This window comes from Ochotona princeps, chromosome 22, assembly GCF_030435755.1.
Source record: "Ochotona princeps isolate mOchPri1 chromosome 22, mOchPri1.hap1, whole genome shotgun sequence".
Taxonomy (NCBI): Eukaryota; Metazoa; Chordata; class Mammalia; order Lagomorpha; family Ochotonidae; genus Ochotona; species Ochotona princeps.
This window is the reverse complement of record NC_080853.1, coordinates 38421377-38439579: the sequence shown is the minus strand read 5'-3', so window position 1 is coordinate 38439579 and position 18203 is coordinate 38421377. Positions and strand designations below refer to the sequence as shown.

Sequence of the window (18203 nt, the reverse complement as noted above, 5' to 3'; positions counted from 1 at the left end):
ACTGGAGGGCATGAAAACTAGGACAGGGGCTAGAGTGGCTAGAAGGAGAGGCACTCAGCAACATCCATGAGGGCTGGATAGTTGAGTTGGTTCGAGGGAACTAAGCTTCAATGCCCATTGACAGATACGGGAGCCAAATGGGAAGCGGGACAGACTGGACTAGTCTGCTATGCATACTGGCAGGCCAGGGTGGGGGGCGGGCCTGGTGGGGGTTATTGTGGGTCGCCCCTACTGGGCTGCAGCCCCCACTGGTTGGTGAAAGAGTCGAGTGCGTGCTGGGCAGAACCAGGCTGGACAGCAACACCCTTGGTTCCAGTGCAAGTCGGGACTGAGAGTGGAGCCAGCCCAGTGATTGCAACCACCAGCTGATCATGGCGATGGACTGTGCCGGCCCCGGTCCTTGCTGGAACATGCGGGAACCTGATCTGGGAATACCTCAAAGTTTCTTTGGGGATCTCCCCAATTGAACTGCTGGACTCAGAGTCCTGGCCAGGAGAGGATGGAGGACGGAACAGGTCAATCAACCACCTCAGCTAAATGTTGGGCGGCGAAATACTGGGCAAATGAAGACTCTATGATGGACTGTGACAATCAGTGGATTCTTCAATGACCTAATCAAGCTGGGAGTGGTGAGACTGGCAGCAATCCATAACTGGAGCACTATTAAGACCACTTGAGGAGGTATCTCAGAGCATGCCCCACATCCGGGACTTTGGGCGGGTGGGAGACTGGGTGGGACTTCTCCCTCAATATTCCCCTTCACCTAGGATACATAAATAGTATAATAAATGTGTATATATAAAGAATATTTGTATAGCTTTCACAATAAAAAAAATCAATGAGGTACCACCTGATGCCAGTAAGATTGGCCCACATGAAAAAAAGCACCAACGACACTTGTTGGCGAGGTTGCGGGGAAAAGTGAACCCTACTCCACTGCTGGTGGGGCTGCAGGTTGGTACAGCCTCTATGGAAATCAGTATGGAGAATATTCAAACAACTCAAAATCAACATACCATATGATCCAGCAGTAACACTCCTAGGAATATACCCAAAACACTTGTTTCATGAGAAACCAACATGCACTCCTATGTTCATAACAGCACAATCAATAATTGCAAAAGCATGGAAGCAACCAAAATGCCTATCAACAGAGGATTGGATAGGAAAGCTATGGTTCATTTACTCCATGGAATACTACTCAGCTATTAAAAAAAAACAAAATGCAGTTCTTTGTGGCCAAATGGGCCAAACTGGAAGCCATTATGCTAAGAGAAATGAGCCAATCCCAAAAGGTTAGATACCACATGTTTGCCTTAATTTAAGATGATATGATGTTATGCATAACATGTTATGTTATGTATGTTATATGTTGTGTATAAACTAAAATTGAAATGTGAATGGGGTGGTCACAGAAGATGGTTAAGAAATCACATTTATTCTTAACATGTTGGTTGCTCAATACTATGTCAATTAATTCCATAACGATGTTAATTGTTGCTGATGGTATGTTGGTGCTTTTATTTGATCGGGATGATACTCTGCTGGCTCTGCTCTCAGACCAGAGAGGGCCTCCCTAAGAAGCAGTTGGACTTAACTGGACTATAAGATGTTGGATTCTATGCTTGGTATATGCTTGCAATGAGGGAATCTCAACTGAACTTGAACTGTGGTGATGCAGCAAGGTGGAGGAACCCACCGTGGGGGGAGGGTGTGGGGAGGTATGGGGAGAATCCCAGTTCCTATGAAATTAGAACACAATGTAATTAATGAATAAATTTAATAAAAAACTATTATGAATGCTTAAACCTATTCATTCAATAATTATTAATTAATTAAATCTATTTAATTATAATTTATTTTATAATTATTAATTAACATTATTAACTATTATTAATAGTTAAAACTATAACTATTAACATAAAATCAGTTGCTTAAACTTATGGTTATAAATGCTAGCTTCATGGTATTGTGCCTTAGCCATTTAAAATAATATTTTAGGAAGTATCAAAAATCTTTCACTAATCTCAGCAAATAAAATTTGATACAAAGTTCATCTTCTTTCAATCTTCTAAAGCACTCTAATGTTCACTTGAGTATTTGTTCCATACTACTACTATTTCTTCATGTGACCTCTGCAGCACCTCTTTTTAGATAAACCAATAGGAACTGATATTCAGAGACAATATTTTTTTCTCGTCTAAAAAAAAATAGAACATGTCTCTCTTACCTCAGTCTTGAATAATATAAGACACATTCTCATATTCGTAATTAGCATTTCTCTCACTAGCACTTCTGGATTTTTAAATATACATTTTAAAATATCAATACTACCATGGTGGTGAGACAGACATATAGTGTTGGCATCTCATATGGATGTCAGTTTGAATTCCAGCTGCTCCATTTCTTGTCTAGTTCCCAATGTGGAAAAGCTGCACAGGATGGTTGTGATCTCTGGGCCCTTGTTTCCACATGGAAAACTGGAGAATGTTCCTGGCTTCTGGCTTTCAATTGACTCAGCTATGACCACTGAATTCATTTAGGGGTGAAATTCAAATGGGAAATATCTCTTTCTCCACTCCAAAACTTCCATTCAAATAAAATCTTTTTAAAATTCCATAGCAACTCTGAATTGAGATTTTAAAAAACCTGAAAAATAGTCAGTTTTAACCTAGGGTTATTTTGAAATAAAGCATAGAGGAATTACATTACAAAGGTAGATTTTTATCTTACATGATACTTTATTCAGAGATTTTGTTAACAGTCAATTGCAAGTCTAAAAATGTCATAACGGTAAGGAAAAACATCCAAAAAACATCCCTGAATCCTACATGATCATCTGTCTTTAAAAGGTCTGATGCTGTTAATAAACTTCAGCTATTGACCATCAGGTATTTGTCCACAAGTATTATTAGTGGCTCCATGCACCAAGTCTATTACTGCTGGACAGCCAACACTATGTCACAGTGCTTGCCCCATGCTCATTCCCATAATTAAAATGCTGTTGGCACAGGGTATACCCGGAGGATGACTCATCCCAGTGGCATCAAACTTGCTGTGGGCAGCCATCATGCATGAAACCAGTGTGCATCTGAGCAATGGTTGTAGCACTTGATACTTAACCTCCAGTGGCCATTACCATATCCCAGGTGTCTGTTAGCAGTCAATTCTTTCATCTCTGGGATAAAACTCCTATAGTATATAAGGTGAGGTGGTGGGAATGCTTCACCAGATACCACAAGAGAATCACTCACCACATTGGACAAAAGATCCACATATTAAAGTTGGGAGTTTAGCATGACAATTGTCACATGCATCAGCTGACATGTTTGTGACAGCAATATTATTGTATTGAATAATGTGTGAGCATTATGAGGATATATTAAAACAGCTATGTTAGATAACTGCAAATGACAAAGACGGTACTTCAAACAAATGAATGTAATAAAATGAATATTTATTTATCGAATTAAAAAGTGAAAGCAGAGTTCATTTACATTTCTCCAGTCATAACAGGAAAATCAAGAACTGACTGATAAGATTTTCAGAACATAGTGCCTGATTGTGATATGCAGCAAGATTCTTTATGAAACTTGCTGAGACTTTTTTCTTGTGTTCTTGATTTTATTTTTAAAAATTTGTACTGTTTACTTAATTGAGAGGTATGCACACATATACATGCCTCCAGTTAGAGTGGGGATGGTCAAGGAATGGAAGAAAGTGGGTGGAGCAAATGTTTCTATTCATTTTGCTTTTATTTGCTTTTGTGTCCACAGAAGGGAATGGGAAGTGGCTGCTCTTTATTCTCAGATTATATCAGAACCTGGCAATGGGGTACAGTAACTTGATGATGCCTCAGAGACCCCAATGTGTGGAAGAATGTCTGAGAGTGTTACTTGAGTGATTTTGACAGTTCTCAGATCTTGGCTTCTTTATATAAGGGTTGGGAAAATATCTTTCCAAGGCCTAAACACTGGCCAAGTCCACCATGGTGCATCCACAGACTCAGATACTTGTGCAAAGCTTGATCAGGGGAGATGTCCATCCTGTTCTGTTTACCATCTTCTGATGAGAAACTCGATATCCTCTACTAGCCTAAATAACCTGGCTGTCACTGCAAAGGCATCAGCAGCTTCAAGGACCCAGTCCCAATAAGTGCACTCAAGGTAGGACCACATAGGTTGTAACTTTTCTCTGTGGCCAGGTTTTCAGTTCAGCAATCAACTGAGGAGTACCCCATTAGATCTCACTTGCTATGACCTCAGATTTGACCCTTGTGTGCACCAGTTTCAGTCTGTCAGCCACAGCAGCCAATGCACTTTCGGTGAATACAACTGACAGGTCAATTGTTGTCCCAGTCCCATCTGTCACTTGAACCCACAAGGGCCATAGCCTGATTCTTGCTGAGATATTCAAGGTATTCTTCTGCATCCATTATATCCTACAGTGTTTTCTATTTGTATTCTTGATAGTGCTCATTTCATGCTCTGTGTAACATCCAATAATGAGCAGGATTATAGTACTAAATTTTCCCTTTTACATGATTTTAAACTTCTCAAATCTGTAAACTATGTAGAACACTGACTTCAGAAAAGGGATGTTTCAATTAGCATAGTGATAGTTTTTTTTCCCCCTTTCTATGAATTTGTAGCTGGCTGTTTAATTGTAACTCCTGGCATTTTTTTTTTAATAGTGAATACAAGATTTCCTTTATGTGTGAATTATTTTCACAATAGTTGTGGCATTTAAAAGTAAACACATTTTATTACACTCAATATATTAGATTTCATATTTGTGAATTTGCTGAAGTGTGATGAGAATTGTCTGTTGGTAAAAGGCATTTTTAAACTACTTTAATTCAAAAGGTTTGTCACCTTTATGAATTTTCTCATACCTCAAGAGGCTTGCCTTCCTGTTGTATGCTTTCCCACATTCACTACATTCATAAGGTTTTTCCCCTGTGAATTTTCTGATGAATCATCACATTTGACCACTGGTTAAGTCTTTTTCCACATTCATTGCAATAAGGTTTCTATCCTGTGTGAATTCTCTGATGTCTAATGAGATTTGACCTCTGGCTAAAGACTTTTCCACACACTTTACATTCACAAGGTTTCTCCCTTGTGTGGATTCTCTGATGTCTAAGGAGATTTGACCTCTCTCTAAAGACTTTTCCACACACTTTACATTCGTAAGGTTTCTCCCCTGTGTGAATTCTCTGATGTCTAATGAGATCTGATCTTTGGCTAAAGACTTTTCCACACACTTTACATTCATAAGGTTTCTCCCCTGTGTGGATTCTCTGATGTCTAATGAGATGTGGCCTCTGGCTAAAGACTTTTCCACACACTTTACATTCACAAGGTTTCTCCCCTGTGTGGATTCGCTGATGTATAATGAGCTGTGACCTCTCTCTAAAGACTTTTCCACACACTTTACATTCATAAGGTTTCTCCCCTGTGTGGATTCTCTGATGTCTAATGAGATGTGGCCTCTGGCTAAAGACTTTTCCACACACTTTACATTCACAAGGTTTCTCCCCTGTGTGGATTCTCTGATGTATAATGAGCTGTGACCTCTCTCTAAAGACTTTTCCACACACTTTACATTCACAAGGTTTCTCCCCTGTGTGGATTCGCTGATGTCTAATGAGATGTGGTCTCTGGCTAAAGACTTTTCCACACACTTTACATTCACAAGGTTTCTCCCCTGTGTGGATTGTCTGATGTCTAATGAGCTGTGACCTCTCTCTAAAGACTTTTCCACACACTTTACATTCACAAGGTTTCTCCCCTGCGTGAATTCTCTGATGTCTAATGAGATCTGATCTTTGGCTAAAGACTTTTCCACACACTTTACATTCGTAAGGTTTCTCCCCTGTGTGGATTCTCTGATGTATAATTAGAATTGATCTCCTGTTAAATGCGTTTCCACACTCATTACATTCATAAGGTTTCTCACCTGTGTGAATTCGCTGATGTCTAATGAGATCTGATCTCTGGCTAAATGCTTTTTCACACATGTTACATTCATAAGGTTTCTCCCCTGTGTGGATTCTCTGATGTCTAATGAGATCTGATCTTCGGCTGAAGACTTTTCCACACACTTTAAAATTGCAAGGTGTCTCACCTTTGTGGATTCTCTGGTGTCTAATGAAAACTGACTTATGACAAAAGGCTTTTCCACACTTACTACATTCAAAAGGTTTTTCACCTGTGTGGGTTCTCCGATGTGTAATGAGGTAGAACTTGGAGAAAAAAGCTTTCTCACACACACTGCATTCAAAAGATTTCTTCCCCTTTTGAATTTGCTGATGTGCATGGAGGACTGACTTGTCATGAAAGGCTTTTCCTGGCTCATTACTTTCATATGGCTTTTCTACTGTGCAAATTATCTGATCTCTACTGGGTTCTGATTTCTGGTAAATGTGTTTTTCACTTTCATTGCACATATAGAGATTTTGCCCTATGTTACTTTTCTGTTTGGTGGAAAAGCAAGATTGAGAGCTCAAAGAGTTTTTACAGTTGTCACATGTGTACTGACTTTTTGGTGTGTGCATTGTCTGTTTTAGTTTAAGATCTGTTTCATAAATAAGAGGTTTGTCTTTCTTACAACACTCATGGAGTTTCTCTCCCAAGTGTGCTTGCTGATTCTTGCCAATGTAAGAATTGTTATGGAACATCTTCATTCCTATCTGAATTGTTGCTCCCACAGTGACAGGTGGTTTATCACAGGAGTCTTTGTGATAAACTCCTTCACACATAGAGAATATCTTGTCCCTGCTGCAAGTCGTTATTTTCTGACTGTGTTTAAGAGAATGCTGATCAGTTTGCACCTTGGCATGCTGGCAAAGAATCTCCTTGCACTGGAGGTTGCTCCCAGGCACATTTGAGGCTTCATGTGTTTTCCCAAATGCCATTTCTTTAGGTTTCCTGGGAAAAACAATTTGAAATGAATTATATTCTCCAAGTTTCTTTTTTGTACAGTTTCCCATTCATATAATCAGTTTCACTTTGGCCAGAAATTTAAGTAAGCTTCTTTGTCAATACAACTGCTTTGGATGAATTATTATATATATATATAATCATCCTTATATATTATGTACTAATTTATAAGGATGATTATAACTTGCCTGAAGAGTTTTTCTTGACTTTCCTGATTATCTTCAAGCAGCTCATTCTTTTGGTAGGAATCTGAAAATAATGAATAAGAGCAACTATATGAATGAATTATGTATTTTTCAAGGGTTCATGTAAAACAAATGGCATTTCTTGCTGATCTTGTGGCATTACACTTACTGAGCTATTTTTCAGCTTCCATGGCCAGGTATGTGCTGACTTACCTGAAAGTGGTTGGTTTAGAGATTTTTCCACTTTCCATGGCAATGCTCCCTGCTCCAACTTGAAGATCACATCAGGCTTGGTAATTGAATATCCTGTTTGTGAAAGACTAACATCAGATTTAAAGAAGAGAAAAGCATGGTGACATGTTTTTTGCCAATTCATGTTAAAGTACTAACATGAATTATTTCCTGGAGGTTCAATATTCACATTGTTTATAAGCTCAAATACTAGTCTCATGAAGCAGTAAACTTTATAAATTATTTTTTGATCAACTGAGAAGAAAGCATTCTGTTTGGGCATCACAGAATTTCACTCACCCACAGACAGCAGATTGCTATAGGTCTCAAGCATCACATCTCTGTACAGGGTCCTCTGGGTATTGTCCATGAGCTGCCATTCCTCCAGGGACAAATCCACAGCCACATCTTCAAATGACAGCAACACCTATAATAGCAAACAAATGAATAATATACATAGCAAAAATATAACAAAATAGCACAAATTAGCACAGTTCCTGATGACTAAACAGAAAGAATAAGAGTGAATCTTTCTGTTCATACTTAACTTTCATCTTTTGTGGTACCACTTTCTTTGCAATCTATATGGCAACACAGGGCAAAAACAAAATGCAATATCTTATGCTCTATTAACTTGGCAATTACAAAACTATAATTTTCCTTATTCTGCAACTGATTCTTTCATTTAATGATTCGCTTATTTAAGGTTTACTGTGTAATGTGCAGATATAGGTATAAACACATGATATATACAATATGCTAGATACAGAAGATACATGTTAAATATTGGTCTGGATAGGAAGAAAAAAATAATGATTCATGAAGATTATTTGCTCAAACATTCTGAGATTTTGAAAAATCCACAAAGTATATTAACACATTCCAATTTTCTTGCTCCAACTTGGAAAAGTGGAATATTGGAAATATTGTTTAAACTAAACTTGCATAAATGAATAAATACTTCCTAAGGTTCTTCGTGGAAATACTTACCTCATAAATGTTTATAAATTTTATTTTTTCTTTAACTTTTCAAGATGTATATATCTGAATTCTTTCTATTTATTTTAGTTTTTTCACATTGAACTTTATTGCCCATATTCATTTGTTGCATCCCTAGAAAAAGAATGCCAGGAATTTTGCTCCTGTGTCTTGTTGTTTTGCTTCTTTGTGATCTATGATGCCAGCTGAGACTCTCACTGCAATGAAACCAAACTGGCAAAATAGGAGCAGATTATTCTTCCAGTTTTCTAGATCTTTCTGCTGCCTCTCATAACTGGGGCTATCACTCCACACTTGCTCAACCTGAATGTGAGGTTCACAATTTCCCCAGCCCTGTGATCATCATTAATTTCAAGCTCATCATTGTATCCATGCTTCATCATCATGCTGAGGGAGCAGATGATGACATAGGAATACTGTCTGGTAAGAATCTAGTTATCTTGCTTCTTGGCATTATTGATGCTCTCCAGGGCACTGGCCAATGGTCACACACAACAGTGTAGTAGCATAAAAAGACAGTGGGAAAGCTTATTTTACTTTTCCTGGAATGACCATCAAATTATGCCCCCTTATTGTCTATTTTTCTTAAAATTTGGAATAACACATTATAAGTTTACATTAAAACCAATATCCTAATGGTTCATTATGCAAAGAGTTCTAAAGAAAGCTATACACACATAGTTTAATAGGAAATGACTGCAAAATATGATCAAATGTGAAATTATTAGCTTCAAACACACAGTTGAAAAGCAAAGATCATTACAACTGTAGTAGAATATCATTTTTCATTTGTCTCAGAAAGACATAAAAAAGTGACAAAAATATTTGCAGAAATATTGACATACATAGAAACACTCTAGGGCCCGGCTGCGTGGCCTAGCGGCTAAAGTCCTCACCTTGAAAGCCACGGGATCCCATATGGGCACCGGTTCTAATCCCAGCAGCTCCACTTCCCATCCAGCTCCCTGCTTGTGGCCTGGGAAAGCAGTTGAGGACGGCCCAAAGCTTTGGGACCCTGCACCCGCGTGGGAGACCCGGAGGAGGTTCCTGGTTTCCGGCTTGGGATTGGTGCGTACCAGCCCATTGCGGCTCACTTGGGGAGTGAAACATCGGATGGAAGATCTTCCTCTCTGTCTCTCCTCCTCTCTGTTTATCTGGCTTTCCAATAATAATAAAATCTGAAAAAAAAAAAAGAAACACTCTAATTGTTCTTTATCCTGATTTTCATTTTTCAAGCCATTCTCTGTAATGAAGAATATTTGATATTTGGATGTCTGTGCTCAACTTATTTCATTCAACATCTTGCTCTCTGGTTACCTTCTAACTGTAATGTAAGGCACCAAATCTTGCTTTTATCACAGCAAAGTAATATCCCCTTGCATGGATTTGATACACCTTTTATAACCTTTGTCTACTTAAAAAACAAACAAGCAAACAAAAGCAAGCCACTCTCACAGAGATGACGCGATGGTTCCTTGTGATTCTAACTTGGAAAATAAGCCAAAAATCAATATCTACACATCATAATCTCTCTTTCATTTTATCCAAGTAAATAAATAAAAGTCATGTACTTTGAAAATCTACCCATGGAAAGTTGAATTGATAATATATTTTCCAGCAATGAATTCAGTCTTCATCAAAAATAGTAATGTTTCCCTAATCAATGATAACTAATACATCAATAAAAACACTAATTTATGTGTAAAAATGACACTCTGGGATATAATTATTATATACTGCCTTTGTTTATACTCATGTGGAATGGTAGGTTTTTGTGCATTGCTATTATTTTCTACATTCGATGTCCCAATATCTTTACCTAATAGAGTGCTACAATTGAGTGTGAAATGAAATCAATGTATGCAATTGTATAAACTGGAACAACAGACCTTGGCATGATTGCCTAGTGATTATATCCTTGCCTTGCAACTCTGAGATCCCATATAGGCACCAGTTCATGTGCCAGATCCTCCACTTCCCATCCAGATCCATGCTTCTGCTTGAGGAATAAGTCAAGGATGGTACAACCCCTTGGGACCCTGCACCCACATGGGAGAACAGAAGAGCTCCCTGGCTCTTCGCTTTGGATTGGATCAGCATAAGCCATTGCAGAGACTTGTGAACAAGAGGATGGAAGAGCTTTCTCTGTGTCCTTTCTGTAAATTTGGGCAGTGAATGGGATTGGGTAGGGGCACGACCTTGGGCCTAGGAGTTTCAACTTCCTGCAGTTACCCAGCTTCTGGTGGGTCTCAGGACGGGTGTTTTGCTTGAATCCTGACTCCAGACACCACGCGCACATGGTGAGCTGTCCCTGGGTGGCCAGTGCACTATGTGGCACCAGGCTCTGCCTGCTGGCCACCCAGCCGGGGACTCTGGGGTTTTGGTACTAGGACGTGAATCAATTCTAAAGACAGTAACTCTTCCTTTGAAAAACTTGTAATCACTGAACAATGCTGACCACCAAACACCAGTCCATACAAAAGCTATGGCTTGGGGCTTGTCCAGCAGTATCATATCCTGTTACCTGACATGATGATGGATCAGGAGAAGGGTCACATTAAGCAGGGCATTTACATTAACTGGCACTGGAGAACCATATCCGGGGGTAGATTCTGTGAGGTATGTGTGGGCCACACCCTGTGGAAATTCTAGCCCCAATGGTTAGCTCAAAAGTTGGGGTGCCTCAGATACAAAAAGGAAACAATATGGACATAATAGTCTTACCCACTTCCCTATAGCCCCTGAACCTTTTTACCATAATTAATTATGTAAATATTGTCAACAATTAAAAATAATAATAATAATAATAAAGCTGGGGTGGTAATGGACTAAGCTAGGTGTGACTAAGGAGTCTGCCATCAATTACAAGTGAAGGAACTGACAACAGTCCGGACTAGTCAAGGCAGCAGCACCCAAATGTGCATCCTGAATGGGGTGTGGGCTGGGCCAGGCTGCAACATTCATCAGCTCATACAAGGACAAATGGAAGGCCAGACTTCACCGAAACCTGGCCTAAACCCAATGGCATGTATGAGAAATGGGTCTGGGAATGGATTCAGTGGAGGAACTTGGGAAACTCCCCTGGTGGGTCATAGCTCCCACTGCTGAACATGTGGTCCAGACCTGGGGGTCAGACAAGCTGGGCAAAGTAGCTCCAAGAGCTGTCTAATGTGTCAATTGGTAATGGAACAGGGTGGCCCGGGCTGGACTGAGCAAACCTTAGCCCACAAGCGAAACTAGAGACCAGGATAGAGCACAGGTCATGCTGAGCTAGGCTCTTGCACCTTCTGGTCTGCATGAGCCAGGAATGCTAAGCCGCAGTGTCTAAGGCAGAGGTCAGGACAGGTGAGGGGCTGAGCCAAGCTGAGTCAGAGCAACCACTGGCATGCTCGTATTCTACGGCTGGAAACAGGCCCAATTGGGAAGCTAAGCAGACAACCCCAGCTGGGTTGAGGTTCCGACCAAGGGGCACGTGTGCTGGAATGCGGACTGCGTTCTGATCAGGATGTGGTTGTAGTCTCCCTTGGCACAAGTGTGGACTGGGATTGGATGCACCAAGCCGAGCCAGACTCCAACACCATCTGGTGCTCTGGAGGACCAGGGTAGATGTGGAATGGACTAGGCAAGGTCTCAATCCCTTACTGAGCCATGTGTGAGCTATAATGTGGGCATGGATGAGCCAAGGCTGGGCTGAAACATCCAACATCAAGGACCAATTTTGGTCAGGAAAAGCCACTGTTCCTGCTAGGACAAGAGGTGAACTGTGTAGGGCTGGCTTATGGACCCACTGGTATGCACAAAATCTGGCATTGGGAGAGGTTCTGATGGAGAAGCCTGGGCAACTCTGGCAGGACACAGTCCCGGCAGGTATGCACAAGAAACATTATAGGAAACAGCTCAGAACAGGCCATGGAAAGTTACCCACTGGCATACATTTGGCATGGGTCGGGACACACCAGGCTGAAGCAGTTCACATCATCCACTGGCAAATCAGAGCACCAGAACAGTGTGGGTTGAGACAAGTTAGGCCGCAACAAAAAACAGTGTACAATACGGAGTGCCAAGGTGAGGTTTCCTTTACCAGATGTGACTGCAGCGCCCTACCAATACACATGTGAGAACCAGGAATGGAGAGGCAGAGCCAGCAGTGGGAATAAGGATAGGTTCCCTTGCTGGATAGCTACTCCCACTGGAGAGCGTGACCTGGGATGGGCGCAGACCAGACTAAGCAGGGCTACAACACCTGTGGGCCTCATGTGTGCTAGATCATTGAAAATCCAGGCTGGGCTGATTATTCCTACTGGTGCAAACAATTAGAGTGGGTGAGGGTTGTTTGGGCCTAGCCACAGCATCAGCTGACAGAAGCTGACACTGGGGGCTAATTCTGTCAAGTCAAACCACAGAACCACCTGGAGAGTGCATAATCTGGGATTGGGAAAGGCCTGGGAGGGAAATAGTGGGCTCCTCCCTTTTGAGTTACCACTTCCACAGGCAGGCATGAAAACTAGGACAGGGACTGGGGTGGCTAGACAGACACCCAACAGCATCTGCGTGGGCTGCATGGTGAAGATGGTTAGAGGGAACAAAGCTTTAATACCCATTGACATGTACGAGGGCTGAATGGGATGTGGGATAGACTGGACTACTGCTACACATACTGGCAAACCAGGGTAGGATGCAGGCCTCTTGGGGGTTATTGCGGGTCGCTCCAACTAAGCTGCAGCTCCCACTGGTTTATGCGTGGGCCGAGTATGTGCTGGCAAAACCAGGCAGGAATGCAACACCCATTGGTGCCAGTAGAAGTCGGGGCTGAACACAGAACCGACCCAGCAATTGCAACCACCAGCAGATTGTGGTGATGGACGGTGCTGGGCCCTGTGCTTGCTAGAACATACAAGAATCTGGTCTGGGAATACCTCAAAGTTTCTTTGGGGATCTCCCCAATCGAACTGCTGGACTCAGAACCCTAACCAAGAAAAGACAGAAGACAGAACAAGTCAATCAACCATTGCAGCTATATGTTGGCAGCGAAAAACGGGGCAAATGGAGACTCTATGATGGACTATGTCAATCAGTGGATTCTTCAAAGACCTCATCGTGCTTGGAGTGGCAAGATTGGCAGCGATTTATAACTGGTGAACCATCAAAACCACTTGAGCAAGTATCTCAGAGCATGCCCTATATCCGGGACCTGGGAAGGGTGGGAAATTGGACGGGCCTTCTCCCTTAATATCCCCCTTTAAATATGAAGGAAACAATATGGAAATAATAGTCTTACCCACTTTCCTATAGCCTTGAACCTTTTTACCCTAATTAACTATGTAAAGATTGTCAAAAATAAAAAATTGAAAAAATAAAAAATAAAAAAAGCTACTTAACAAAAAGGGAGCAGGGAGGGTGAGGGGATACAAGCATGAAGAGGATAAAAGGAGAGAAGTTAAAGGCACTATTAAAACAAAATCTGTATAATGATATATGTAAAATTTGTCCATTGTACACAAATACATACTTGTATTATATTTATATGCATTTATATATATTATGTACATGTACACAAATATACACTTATATGCACACATATATATACATATATGCAAAACTATGTATTTCATCATACTAATTATATTATGAATGACCTTATTATAAATCTTATTATACCTAAAAATGGAGGCTCAAAATACATGAAAACAAAGTAACACAGCGAAAAAAAAACTAAACTAAAAAAACTCCTAAAATCATGCTGGAAAACACATACTCATTTTAGAGTAACTGATGAACTAAACTGATAAAAAGCAATTATAAATACAAGTGACAATATTCATATACCACTCCGTGGAATATTGATATAATATATTCTGATTCAAAAGTAAGACCATCAGAGCCAATGTGTGGTGGAGGCTGATGCTTTAGCCATGAAGCCAGCATCACATATGGGATTCCAGTTCATGTCCTGGCTGCCCCACTACCAGCCAGTCCCCTGATTCTTGCCTGGGAAAAAACAGAGATTACCTCAAGTTCTTGGAGTCCTACACCCATGTGGAAATCCTAGAGAATCTTGGTTCCTGATTTTGGATCACTTCAGTTCTTGCTGCTGCATTAAATTGGAAGTGAACCTACAGATGGTATATATCTCTCTTCTTCCCTCCATGACACACTCTCTCTCTCTCACACACTCTTTCCCCTTTTATATTTAATTCTGCCTTTCAATTAAAAAATAAATACTCTACATGAGGTAAGCACAGTAATTTAGCAGGTGAAGCCACTGGAACCCCATAAGGACAATTGGTTTATGACTGGATGATCCCATTCTGAACCAAATCCCTGCTGATGGGACAGGAAATGACAGACCCAATTCTGCTCTCAACTAACCAGCCATGCAAAAGAGTGGAAGACAGTCCAATTATGAGACTTAAATATGAAACCCAGATTAACCTCCTGGTTCCTATCCCTGACATTGTTCAGCCCAGATTTTGTGACCAGTTGGAGAATAAACCAACAGATAACAACAAGCCTCTGTTTATATCTCTCTTCTTTTGGTGATTCAGTCATAAAATAAAAATAAAACAAACTTATTTTTAAAAAAGAGTATGTAACAGATTATGTTTCCCATACATTTTTGTAGAAATTCGTGAATATATTGTCATCCTCAGAACAAAACTATTTCAGCAATTCCAAAAAACAAAAACTGAAAATTGCATGATACTTTTATGCTAGGGAAATCTTACAATTGAACTAGGGAAATCTTACAAATACTTCTGTTTCCAGTGTTGAAGTCCAGAGGATATAATGAAAACGATAGTAAACCACTTTTATTAGTTTAGTACCACTTTCAATATATCATGTGTAAGATCAATTAAGACCTTCTCTGTTAGTTCTCTGTCTGGTTTTGGGATTAAGGTAATGTTGGCTTCATAGAATGAGTTTGGAAGGGTTGCCTCTTTTTCTATTGTTTTGAAGAGTTTGTAGAGGATTGGGGTCAGCTCTGTGCGGAATGTTTTGTAGAATTCTGGAGTGAAGCCGTCTGGGCCTGGGCTTTTCTTTGTTGGGAGGTCTTTAATCACTGATTCAATCTCTACTTCAGTTATGGGTTTGTTCAGGTCATTTGTTGCCTCTGGGCTAAGTTTTGGCAAGTGGTAGAAGTCTAAGAACTTTTCCATTTCTTGGTGATCTTCTAATTTGTTGGAGTACAGTGCTTTGTAGTAATTTCTAATTATGGCCTTAATGGATGCGGTGTCTGTTGTTATGTTGCCTTTTTCATTTTTGATGCTGTTAATTCTTGCCTTCTCTTGTTTTTTCTTTGTCAGTCGGGCCAGTCTATCTTGTTTATCTTCTCAAAAAACCAGCTTTTTGATTCATTGATTTTGTGTATGGTTTTTTTTATTTCTATCTGGTTGATTTCCTCCCTTGTTTTGATGATTTCTTGTTTCCTATTGTGTGTGGGGCTCTTCTGCTGTTGTTTTTCCAATTCCTGGAGGTGTGTGTTTAGTTCCTGTATTTGGCGTCTCTCTTGGGCCTTGACATGAGCTCCAATTGCGATGAGTTTACCCCGTAGCACTGCTTTGGCAGTGTCCCACAAATTTTGGAATGTTGTGTCAGAGTTTTCATTGGTTTCCATAAATTTTTTGATCTCATCTTTAATTTCTTCTCTGATCCATTGTTCGTTTAGTAGCATATTGTTCAGCCTCCAAGAGTTTCTGTATTTCCTGGGGCATTTTGAATTGCTGATTTCCAGCTTCATTCCGTGGTGGTCTGAGAGGGTACATGGTACGATTCCTATCTTTTTGAAGTTATTTAGGTTTGCTTTGTGTCCTATCATGTGATCGATCCTGGAGAAGGTGCCATGCACTGCTGAAAAAAATGTATAATCTGTGGCCTTAGGGTAAAAAATTCTATAAATGTCAACCAAGTCCAGTTGTTCTATTGTTTGTATGAGTTCTGTTGTTTCTTTGTTGAGTTTTTGTTTTGTTGATCTGTCTATAGTTGTTAGTGGGGTGTTAAGATCACCCACTATTATTGTGTGCATATCTATGTCTCCCCTTAAGTCCGTGAGTAATTGCTTCACGTAGCTAGGTGCGTTTGAATTTGGTGCATATATGTTCACAATGGTAATTACTTCCTGATGGATCAGTCCCTTCACCAATATATAATGTCCTTCCCTGTGCTTTTTGATGTGTGTCACATTGAAGTCCACATCATCTGAAATTAAGACAGCTACCCCAGCCTTTTTTTCTCGTCCATTGGCATGAAATATCTGTTTCCAACCTTTCACTTTCAGCTTCTTCGAATCTCTTCTGGTTAGATGTGTCTCTTGTAAGCAACAGATAGTTGGGTGCTGTTTGATAATCCATTCTGTTAATCTATGCCTTTTGATTGGCCATTTGTGTTAAGAGTTAAAATTGAGAGATTGTGATTTTGCCCTGCCATACTTGTTTTTGTGGGTGTTGATATCTGTGTTATTGCCCTTCCTTGTGTGAACTTTAGTGGGGAGATCTTCCTGTTTGCCATCTTTGCTTATGATTCACCTCCTTTTTTTCTGGATTTAGTGCATTTCTAAGGAGATTTTGTAGAGCTGGTTTTGTGCTGGCATATTCTTCTAATTTCTCTTTGCTGTGGAAGTATTTGATTTCGTTCTCAAATACGAATGAGATCTTTGCTGGGTACAATAGTCTTGGTTGACAGTTGTTCTGATTCAGGATTTGGAAGATCTTTGTCCATCCTCTTCTTGCTTGTAAGGTCTCTTCAGGAAAGTCAGCAGTGATCCTGATTGGTTTTCCCCGGTATGTGATCTTTTCTCTGCTTCGTACTTGTCTCAGGATTCTTTCTTTGTCTTCGTTGGAGTGGAACTTGAGCACCATATGTCTGGGTGAAGATCGCTTTGGGTCATATCTGCTGGGAGTCCTCTGACTGTCCTGGATTTGAGCTGGATTCATGTTCCAAGTGTTTTGAAAGTTTTCCTGTATAATTTCGTCGAGCACCATTTGCATTCCTGATTCTTTTTCCGCTCCTTCAGGAAGGCCAATAATCCTAATAACCAGACAGAGAACTAACAGAGAAAGAAAACTACAGACCTATCTCTCTGATGAACATTGATGCTAAGATTCTCAACAAAATCCTAGCCAACAGAATTCAAAAACACATCAGACAGATCATTCATTCAGATCAAGTAGGATTCATCCCTGGAATGCAGGGATGGTTCAACATTCGAAAATCTATAAATGTGATACACCGCATCCAAAAACTGAAAAACAAGAATCACATGATAGTATCAATAGATGCAGAAAAAGCTTTCGACAAAATCCAACTTCACTTCCTACTAAAAACCCTAATCAAGGTAGGCATAGATGGAAAAATCCACAACATAATTAAAGCCATATATGAAAAACCCAACGCCAGCATCATACTGAATGGAGAAAAGCTGGAACCCTTCCCACTGAGATCTGGAACAAAACAGGGATGTCCACTTTCTCCACTACTATTCAACATAGTCCTAGAGGTACTCGCTGAGGCCATAAGACAAGAAAAATAAATCAGAGGAATCCAAATGGGAAACGAAGAAGTTAAACTCTCACTATACGCAGATGATATGATTCTTTATGTAGAAGAGCCAAGAGACTCAATACAGAGACTGCTAGAACTTGTACGAGAGTTTGGTAGAGTGGCAGGGTACAAAATTAATGAACAAAAATCAACAGCCATAGTGTATGCGAACAGCCCCAAGATGGAAAAAGACTTAACCAGCAAGATACCATTCAAAATAACAGAGAAAAGTATGAAATATCTGGGAATAAATCTAACCAAAAATGTAGAAGACTTATTTGAAGAAAACTACAAACTACTTAAAAAA

General features: G+C 40.1%; 2 pseudogenes; both read right to left on the bottom strand.

Annotated features, from left to right (window-relative positions):
- Window positions 1-4848: 4848 nt before the first annotated feature.
- LOC131483040 (zinc finger protein 850-like) overlaps window positions 4849-18203 on the bottom strand; it is a 235426-nt pseudogene continuing 222071 nt past the window's right edge.
- Window positions 8474-8844, bottom strand: LOC131483008 (small ribosomal subunit protein uS8-like; annotated as a pseudogene).